A 10,904-nucleotide genomic window follows, 5' to 3' on the forward strand; every position below is an offset into this window, starting at 1 on the left:
AGGAGCTGCCAAACAGTCAAAGACATCTAGCAATTAGTAAAAATAAAACAGTCTGACCGGAGCTCCTTGTGTGTCCTTTTATATATCCTTTGATAAATCGACAATTTCACTCTTTTCCCAACTATGTTCCAAATTCTTCAGTACACTTCCACACAAACATGCACATATAAAATCCACCATGTGGACGCCAGACTTGCTAGTTCGCCCAACCCAGGGTTTCGCTACCACGGCTTCTTCCAGGGCGTAGCCGTGGCAGCAAAACCCTGGGTCGGACGAACTAGCGAGTCTGGCGTCCACATGGTGGATTTTATATGCGCATGATTTTATTCTATTTTGTGAGTATGTTTTAATAAAATAAATTCCATATATTTGAACATACTACCCTATCTGCTGCTTAATCTCTTCCATAGTAGCTGTACACTATTTGGCTACAGGATGCAAGAAAACGCAGCTTAAAACTGTCTGAATAGCGATCTATTCCCATCCAAATACCGTTTGTGTGGAAGTGTACTGAAGAATTTGGAACATAGTTGGGAAAAGAGTGAAATCGTCGATTTATCAAAGGATATATAAAAGGACACACAAGGAGCTCCGGTCAGACTGTTTTATAGTTACTGACTTGTTTATATATTTACTAAATAAACTCATTTTTTAATGTGTTTGTGTTCGCATTTAGCTCCAGTTATAAGATTACAGCTTCCTATTTCTAGCTTATCCTCACTCAAGATATTACTTTTGGGGATTCCACTTTTATTATATCTTAGAGCTCCAAGTTGCTGGGTGGGAAGGGGGTACCAAAAACTGGCATGCTCACATTAGTATCCCCTCATTCTTACATTCTGGGTATGAGGGTTGGTACTAGATAAACAGGCTGTAGAGGTAGAGGAGCGCTCATGGCTGCACTGGTATTACTGCTGAGGTGATACAACTGCTCAATAGGAATAGACTAATCCTTCTGGTTATGTCTGCTCTGTCCCTTACTGCTGCTATCATAGGTGGATAGTGTCAGACTGGAGTGCACCTAATGCTACGCTGAAATATTACATGTACATTTTTTGGCTATTTCCACACAATCTATTTGCATTTTGTTTTGAAATGTATTGCAAACATATTGAGCAAAACTCTTCCCAAGACACATGATTGTTAATTTTGGTAAAACACTGATGTGCTTTGAATTTCATTTTTCCCAATGTGTTTGCAATATATTTTAAAACACAATGCAAACACATAGGCCCACATTTATTGAAGCGTTTGCACCAGATATTTAGCTTCTCCTGTTTTCACAACCCATACTAATTCTAGTCAATATTTAGATGATATAAAGATGGACAAACCCTGCGATGCATGCAGTGACTTGTAGAAAATAACCATATACTAAGCTATGTGCTTTGACCCTTTAGTGGCTCCTCTCAGTGTAATGTCCGCCCATAATTCCCATCTTTAGGGAAAATGAAGGGGCGAACATGCCACTGAAAATTTACATGCCCCACATCATTCCCCCTTACCCCTTTCCTTACACCATTTCCTGACACACTGGGGCAGACTTATCAAGTTTCTGAAAGTCAGAATATTTCTAGTTGCCCATGGCAACCAATCACAGCTCAGCTTTCATTTTACCAGTGCTCATGAATATTTTAAAGGGGAGCTGTGATTGGTTGCCATGGGCGACTAGAAATATTCTGACTTTCAGACAGCATGATAAATATACCCCAATATGTATAATGACCTTTTCTAGTTTGCCCCACCACCTCTGCTTCCTTCACAAGGGCTCAGAAGCCGCCAGACGTGAGGTGATCTCCTCATGTCATGTCTGCAGACTTCAGAGCCGCTGAGAACATAGCCAGAGGCTGAATGGTGGAGCTGGACAGATAATATATACAAGACTGTATAGCAATAGTATAAATTATCTACAGAAAAATTATTACATCTTACATCCATAATTAGAAATAAAAGACACGACACAGAATAGAAAGTTAAATAATGTGACATTTATTTAAAAAAAATTTTTTTAATGTAATTGGTTGTTACCTCCCGTCACTCACAGAGAGGGTACAGCGGCGCTCAGGACAGGAAAAACCCCCTGTGGAGGAAACCTGCAGGGAAACCATGGCCGCTGTACTGCCCTTCCTCTGGGCATACTAAGGGAGGTAACGCTATAACATTTCTGTATGTACCTACCTACAGTGACTGCATGTGGCTACCTACAGTGATGTGCTGAATGTTATGTGCTGTGAGGTGGTTTCTGGGCCTTACCAATGGACAGATGGCTTCATCCATGTTGCTTTTCTGGTCTCCTTCTCCATGATGATCTCGCAGCTGTCATCTCACATCCTGGCAGAGGTAGGTATGGATGATGATTCAGGCTTCCTTGCAGACCTCCTGCTTGCATAGCTGAAGTTGGATGATGACACAGGGGAAGCCATAGCTGGTAGACTCTGTAATCTTCCCTGGGTGCTGGAACAGCTGGGCGCGGGTAGGTTGTTCATGTTGGTCTTTCTCTTCTCCATGCCCAATGTGTGGGGTCCTCGGCCATTATCTGGTGACAGGTGTCCAGGTCTACCCAAGCTTTGAAGCCAATTTTCTTGAGCAGCAGGTTGCGGTAATGAAGAAAATGTTCAATGTCCAGAAACCAGAATCCTTCCAAGGCCCAGAAGAGGATCTCTGTGCGGATGTCTGAGTCTTGCTCTTCAAACTGACTGGCCAGGTAGAGTGCTGGGAAGAAGTAGTTCCTATAGTGCATAGTGGGAAGTCTTGCTCTTCTGAAATACTCGCAGGCAGTGGCTAGGTGGTACTTGTCTGAAGAGGTCCTGCCGCTGTCACTGGAAAGGAAGGCTGTGATGTATTCATCCTCCAGGAGGCTGAGGAAGGCTGCCATCTCTTCCTGCTGCTGTGCCAGGTCTATCTTCCTCTGTTTGGGGGCAGGTTCCTGGTGTTCTGGTGGTGATGTCTCCTGCCTCTTCCTCTTTAGGTCTTTTCTTCTGTCTTCATTCGATGTGGCCGCCATCTTTTCGTCCTGCTGTGCCAGGTCTATCTTCCTCCTCTTGGGGGCAGGCTCCAGGGGATCTGCTGGTGAAGTCTCCCGTCTCTTTGTCTTCATGTCTTTAGTCAACGTGGGCGGTAGTTCTTCTGTGTAAATCCGGGTTTTGGCTAAAATAAAGCAATTCCAAGCGGTCTGGGTGCAGTAGCGGGAGCCTGTCTTATCACTCTGAGAGCTTTCACTGACTGGCACCAACTGTCATTTTTTTCCCTGCATTGAAGTGATGTCCTGCAATCCTATTGGCTGCTGAGTGTGGCACCTGCCACAGTAACTGACACAGCAGCAGCAAGTCTTACTGGGAAATCACACTCATTTAATGCCATGTTATATTTTATGAGCAGATACTGGAAATTAATTAATATTGTACATTTACAATATCGGACATTTATTAATATTGTTTAAACTGAGCACATAGCATCCATTCAGAGCTTAGCTACCCTTCCCGACGATTAAGGGTTTATAAACTACATTTCCACTTAATAGTTTGTTTCTGCTGGGCCCTGTACATTGTACTATTTAGCTGTTGTTTCTGGATATATATGATGTAGTCACTGTCACTATACAGTGACGGTGTAAAAACCTGTGATTGTTGCACTACATAAGTAACCTATCAAATCTTAGCATTGGATTCTATGGGCTCCACAATTATGTTGCCACAATTAGTTGCACAGTATACTGGCGGAAACATTTCATACATACATGTGCAAGCAGAATACTGGAGTAGATTGCTTCATAAATGTGAGCCAGCATCTTGCATTGTTTAAATGCTGGGTGCTGGTTATCAATCGCATGCATTTCACTGGAAACATACATGCGATCTGGCTGAGGACCACCCCAGGCCCTTGCATTATGTTTACATGTGACTGCACCCAAAAATAGTATTTCATTAGAAGTTCGGCTCCTAGTTTGACTCTGCCCCCCCCCCCTCCATTAATGCCTGTTAACGATTGTGGGTGCTAACTGTTATGTGGCAATTCAATTGCTGTGGTCACATGCTGTGGCAATAGCATGCCGGCAGAGCAGGGAGCCATCATTTTGGAGAGAATTGTAGCTTCCTGGGAGTGATGACCCTCCCCAAATTGGTAGTGGACAGCCAACACCTATCGTGGGTGTTATTGTTGTGGACCATTACTTTCCTAATGATCCAAAGAAAAATCCCACATACTACCAATAACAGTGGTCTTCTTCACTGTAATAAAAGAAGCAGAACCAGGATCCAGAACACGGGAAGTGTACACATTTTTTTTTTCAAATCATCCGGCCCCCATGAATTCTGGAATAATAATTCTGTTAAACATAGTTCCCGTGTGCCTCCATGTGCCGCCACTTTCCAGCAGCCTCACTTACCTAGCCACACTCCAGCGATGGTCTCCTCGCTTCAGCGCGTGTCCCCGCCTTCTAGGGCGCGTGCATCGCATGCACCAACCCTCTGAAAATTCTATGCCCTTTGCGATTATCATGATTTCCCATTGTGATTGCGATTCTGTTCCTGACTCCTATCCCGTGCTGCTTGTCCTAACCTACCACTACGTCCCCCACTCTGATTCTGTGCTGCCGTCTTGACCTCCTGCCTGTCCCCGACCACGAGTTTGCCTTACAATTCTGCACCTCGCCTTGGCCGCCACCACGGACAAAGTTGCGGCTGTGGAACGACCTGGTGGTACCACGCCGCAACCTGCAACCTGCTTTGCGGCGGGCTCTGATGAAAACCGGGTACCACTTAGACTCTGGTCCCAGGTGTCGGCTTACGTCACCGCCCACGGTGGTCCAGTGGAGCCTGACAATTCATCATCATTAAACTTGTGTAAGCCTCCTTAACCCCTTCATGAACCGATGGTCATTGGTGCCTGAATGTCGAGGTCAATTTTGATGTTCTGTTGTGTCCTTCTTTAAGTAAAAAAAACTTTACATATCATAACAATTTTTACTTCTTTTTTGATGACATGTGAGACTTTAACTTAATAGGATAGTTTTATTAATAACATATTTTTTTTTCTTTAGAAAATATGCCAATAATTGACTACAAATGTCATTTTTCCAATTAAAGTTTTTTAAATAAGTAGTAACTTTTACTAAAATATGTTATAAATATGCACTCCATTATTCCATCACTCCAGGTTCAGCAACAGATGCAGAGGGTGCATGTACTTCTGCAAAATGAAAGTCTCCAGCAGCTTCTTCTATATTCTGCCTTCAGCTGACAATTCAAATGCCTGTATCTCCTGAACTCTTGGACGTAGAGACACAATTCGAGTGTCATATTAAACAGGGAAGTCTGCTTGTTAATATAATATACTGATTATGCATGGATGCTTAAGAGAACCGGAGATATTCACTCTTAAATTTACAATCGGGAATATAAAGCTGTACATAAAAATCATTTTTTTAGTGCAACTTTAAGGATGGATATCTCTGGCTCTGTTAGGTATCCATACACAATCCACACATCGTATTAATGGGGAAATTTTTTTGTTTAAAATGACATATTACATAAAATTATGTTTCTTTGTGCCAGGGTTCAGGAGATATAGCCATTTGAAGTTGGTCACTGTCAAGACGTTTATAGACCTCCTCTCTGCAGGGGGCATGTGCCAATAGGACGCTTATAGACGGGTGACCAGTGCATTTTTCACTTATCCATAGAAATCTATGTAACAGTGAAAACCTGACACACTAATGAATTCTGCTGGAAAATCGTCAGTTTTTCACTGACAAAACAACTTGACAAGTTCAGCAACACTCATGTTAAAGGTTCCTTATTATAAAGAAACTTACCTTCAGGAATAAAAAAACTGAGATATTACTGATGGTAGATTTCTTTCACTCTTCTAAATCCTGCATTGGCTTTATCTAACTAAATAAAAACTTTTGCTTATGTAGAGGCTATTGAGGTGTGCAGCACCCCGACTGAGCACGGGGCTACAGCTGTGTTAGTGTATTCCTGATGGTAGGTTTCCTTTAACCCTTACAGGACTAAGCCCTTTTTAGTTTTTGTGTTTGTTTTTTTGCTCCTCTCATTGCAGAAGCAATACCTTTTTTTTATTTTTCCGTTAGCGGAGATGTATTAGGGCTTGTTATCTGTGGGATCTGTACTTTTTAGTGGCACCATTTAATATTGCATGCAATGTACTGAAAAGCTGAAAAATTTTTTCAAGTGAGATGAAATTGTGACAAAAAAACAAATTTGCAGCGTCTTCATGTGGGCTCTGTTTCTACGGCTTTCATTCTGTCCTCCAAATAACAATTCCCTTTTGTTCTATGGGTCGGCACGATCACGGACAAAAATTGACATTTTGCCAAATTCTGAGGCCAATAACTTTTTCACACTTTGATGTATGGACCTATGCAAGGTGCAATTTTTGCGGCACATTATGGCATTATTACTACCGTAACTGGGTGCCATAGACCTCTATGATACATACGATCAGCAGATGCAACCATTTTTTATACTTTGAAGACAGAAAACTGCAATGATATAGCCACCTCCAATGGTTCAGTGTGCAGTGTGTGCTCTTTCAATCAGAAACTTGTGTAGGACTGTGTGAAAGGGGCATATGGCACTATGGCCACCTGTACAGTAGATAGGCTTCTGCTGCAGTTTATGGAAAGGTATTGATGCAGACCGTCTGCTCACCCAATTCCCTGAATGCAGCAGCAGGAAAGATGGGAAAAGGATCAGAATTCCTTTTGATTAATGATGTTATATTTAATAGCTTGATGTCCTTCCCCTACCACAACTTTATAACTTGTCTTATATACAGCTGCTAGGGAGTAATCAGCAAGATTCTGTAATTAAATGTTTTTGTTAGTTTTTTTTTTTTATATATATATTTCAATGTATCCTGCTACAGTTGAATAGTTTTTTCTGTTGTCTAGGGAACAACAACATTTTAATTTATTTCTTTGCCAACATTGGTGTGACATTACTATGCATGTAGCTTGTCTTGTTAGCTCTGCTTGGCAAGCCGTCTTGTAGTACCACTTTGTGGCTACAGGTGGCAGCCTTATATAATATATTGTTAACATCTTTCATTAACGTTCTTGTCAGTCTTTTTTAGAAAATGTGAAAGCAAAAATAAAACATTGGGTAATGTAATAAAATTGCCCAAAAATGTTCCTTAGTCATTCTGAGGGTACACACGTCATGCATCAGTCATTAAGTTTCTAGCTACATGGCGACTTTCACTCATTTACACACAAGTCACAAAATCAAAATAATTGTGATAACTATTTTAGAGTTAGAATTCGCCTGTTACCAAAAGATGAGAGGCAAACAAGTTCTGTGACTTGCACGGCAGCCTTTAACTTTAAAGTCGTATACATGTAAGCATGCTGAGACATGGCATTTATAATCATTACATGCAGCGTACAATTATTTTTACTCTTACTCAATTATTACTTCATCTCCTCCAGCCATTGTTGCCATTTAGCCTTAGTCAAAAAGTAATAAGGGAATGTATTACCAGAAAAAAAACCATTATAACCATGTTTTTATGTAAAACACATTTTTAGGAAATTTTAGTGGAAAATGTTTCCTTATCACTTTCTATATGTAATTAATACGTTATATCCTGCAATTGGCATTTGGCTTAATAATACACTGACACTTGCTAATTCTGAAAGGGATTTCAGTGCAAAAGTCATCTCATTGTCAACACAGACTAGACAAACTGGATTGTCTCCACTACAGACAATAGATGAGGTCACAGCCTAAAGTCTACAGGCTGCTGTAAAGCACATCACTAAATGCAGTAATTAAAGTTCAGGCAAGATGGCAGCCACCATAATCATGGGCAGAAAGGAAGAGATACAAGTCTACAATCAGAAAAGTCAATACAATTTGTGGGCAAAACATAAATTGACAACACATTCCCTTTAAAAAATAAAATGCTAAGATAAGTAGTAGAGCCCCATTCATGCTCTGTCTTTACGAGCTGTTTCACTTTCTCACCCTCCCCAACTGCTCTCTGGCACTTCCCTTTTCTTGCTATAGTCTCATGGCATCAGCATACAATGGGCCGAGGCCCCTAATTTTACCACCAAAAACTGGAAAAACCTACTGACTCGAGTATAAGCCGAGGGTGGGAAATGCATTGATCAGAGCCCCTTATAGTATATAGCCAGCAAGCCCCCAGTAGTATACAGCCAGCCCCTTTAGTATATAGCCAGCCATCCCCCAGTATTATATAGCCAGCCCCCTGTGGTATACAGCCAGCCCCTTTAGCATATACATGGCCCCTTTAGTATATAGCCAGACCCCAGTGGTATACAGAAAGCCCCTTTAGTATATAGCCTGCCAGCCCCCAGTGGTATACAGAAAGCCCCTTTAGTATATAGCCTGCCAGCCCCTTTAGTATACAGCCATTCCCCTGTAGTATACAACCAGCCCCCTTTAGTATACAGTAAGCTCCCAGTTTGCCAGCACTTAAAAAAAAATAAACTTACATATTCACCTTTGGGTGGTCCCGATGTTCGGCGTGGCTCCTCTTCTGTCTTCTCCGCGATGGTCCGTTCCCCGCAGCTCCTCTTCTGTCTGCTGATGACGCCATAGTATGTGCCAGGCGGCACAGCGCATGGCTACGTCTCTGCCGGCTGTTACAGCACACAGAAGACAGAAGAGAAGCCCAGGGGACCAGAGCATCACAGAGAAGACAGAAGAAGAGCCGCGCTGAGCATCGAGGCCCCGGAAGGTGAGCATGTAAGTTTATTTTTTTATTGACTCGTGTATAAGCAGAGTCAACAACTTCTAATTAGGCTTGCAAAGCAGGTTGTCTTCTGTTGGACCACTGGTCTCCAGTATTGGGGTAGAGCCAGGGGCCACCAGAGGATCCTCTGTTCCAATATTGGACCTGTCCAACACTTGGCACATGGCTTTTCTTCAGGCACTGTTCAGATCTTTGCTGAAACGTTTGAAACCAAACTGGCATGAAAAGAAGCAGCATGGTGGATGAAATGTAACTGTCTCAGGTAATTTTTTGCAGTGATTTTCCAGACAATTAGTAGCAGAAGTTGTATTTCAAAAGTACAAAAGTTGTATTATTAGAGGATTCAGAAAATTTCCACCTGATGCAGAATAATAATAATAATGTTTATTTATATGGTGGTATAATATTCTGTAGCGCTTTACAAATCATAGGTGACATATACAAATAAAATAAGACATTACAGAGTACAAACAGTCATATGGGACAATAGGAGTGAGGGCCCTAAGCAGGAGCTTACAGTCTAGGAGGATTAGGGGGGACACGAGGTATAAGAGCTTGTATAATGGTCCAGCCATTCTTTATAAGGGAACAGTATAAAGTTTAAGTCTGTACTTGTACTTAAGTTTAATCCAGTTAGGGAATGTTAGGGACTGCCTAAAGTGATGGGTTTTCTGAGCATGTTTGAAGCTTTGGAGGTTGAATATTAGTTTAATAGTCAGGGAAGGGCATTCCAGAGAATTGGTGCATCAGGAGAAATGAGAGGTTTGAATTAAAGAATAATCTAAGATCATTGGCAGATCGAAGAGCACAGGTTGCAGAGCTTTGTGGATGAGGGTGATTATTTTAAACTGTATTTGGAGGGAGACTAGCTACCAGTGCAGTGACTGGCACAGACCGGGGGCCTCAGGGTAGCTTTTGGTCTGAAAAACTTCAAGCATAATATAGTAATGAATGGAATTGAACCTAATTCCATTTACAAAACTGTGACATGTTTTTGTTGTTTTTCTAGTTTCTCTGTTATTTCACATTGTACATTGTTATAACCGCTGTTTTGGATTGACTTAATTTCATTGCCCACCTTATGTTACTTTGCTAAGGGTCCTGCGTGGCCCGCTTGAATTGTTCTATAATTGATACAAGCTCTGTACCTGCATCACAAGTGTACGAAAGTTGAAAAAAAAAATACTGCGACAATAGATTTCAATTGCAGATGTATAATCCACGGAACGTTACTTAATGACTGCCCCTTCTGCTGTGGAATTCAACTTTTGCAATAAAAGTTTTAGCTCTACACCTCCTACCACGGCAAAATACCAGAGCATAAAGGCGCTATTCTGTATTGTGTGCAAATAGCCACAGGCCAGTTGGGTGTCAAAACGTATAAGTTTGATTAGATTTTAGTCCTTGTGTTGTGTGACCATCCATTTTTGTAGCCTTAGTGTCGTTCTAGTTGTGTCAGATTTCCACAGCTCTGAGCTAGGTCCTTGAAAAACGTGTGTGAAAAACTGACCACAGTAGCGTGGCATCCTTGGGTGGGCGAGTGGGCGAGTTTTACACACAACTCCAGTCAGAGTAGTGCATTCTTGCGTTTTTCTCTGATGGGATCGGATCAACGGATAGTACTCAGTACTGTCTTCTGTAGACAAAAATAGTTTAAGGACAAGGGCTTTGCCAGCTAGTGATAGGGACATTTTTTGCAGGCGTTATCAGTCCTAGGCCACACTCATATGGCCGTTTGGATACGTATATATGTCCCCCATAGACGGCAATGGGCTAACGGCGCCATACGGGAGTGGTAAGGTGCAACACATGTGATGCTCCGTACGGTAGCCGGGAGAAAGATAGGACATGTCCTATCTTTCCCCGTAATACAGCGCAGTGCGCCATACATCGCTATGGAGAGGGCGGGGCGAGCGGCGCTCCTCCTTTCCCAGGTACTGACATGTGCCTGCCGTGCTACGGTACGGCAGGCACACAGTCGTGTGAATGTAGCCTCAAAGGGGTTTTCCCACTTTAGACAATTTTCAAATCTCAATCTCCTATAAAGATCATTTTAACCCCTTAATTTACAATGGAGAACTTCTTCAAAACGCAGGGGAAAAAGATCTGTATTTTAGTAAAAAGAAGACGCAAATGGTTGTTTTTCAGTGGAAACCTTTTTT

This window comes from Engystomops pustulosus, chromosome 3 (genome assembly GCF_040894005.1).
Source record: "Engystomops pustulosus chromosome 3, aEngPut4.maternal, whole genome shotgun sequence".
Lineage (NCBI taxonomy): Eukaryota > Metazoa > Chordata > Amphibia > Anura > Leptodactylidae > Engystomops > Engystomops pustulosus.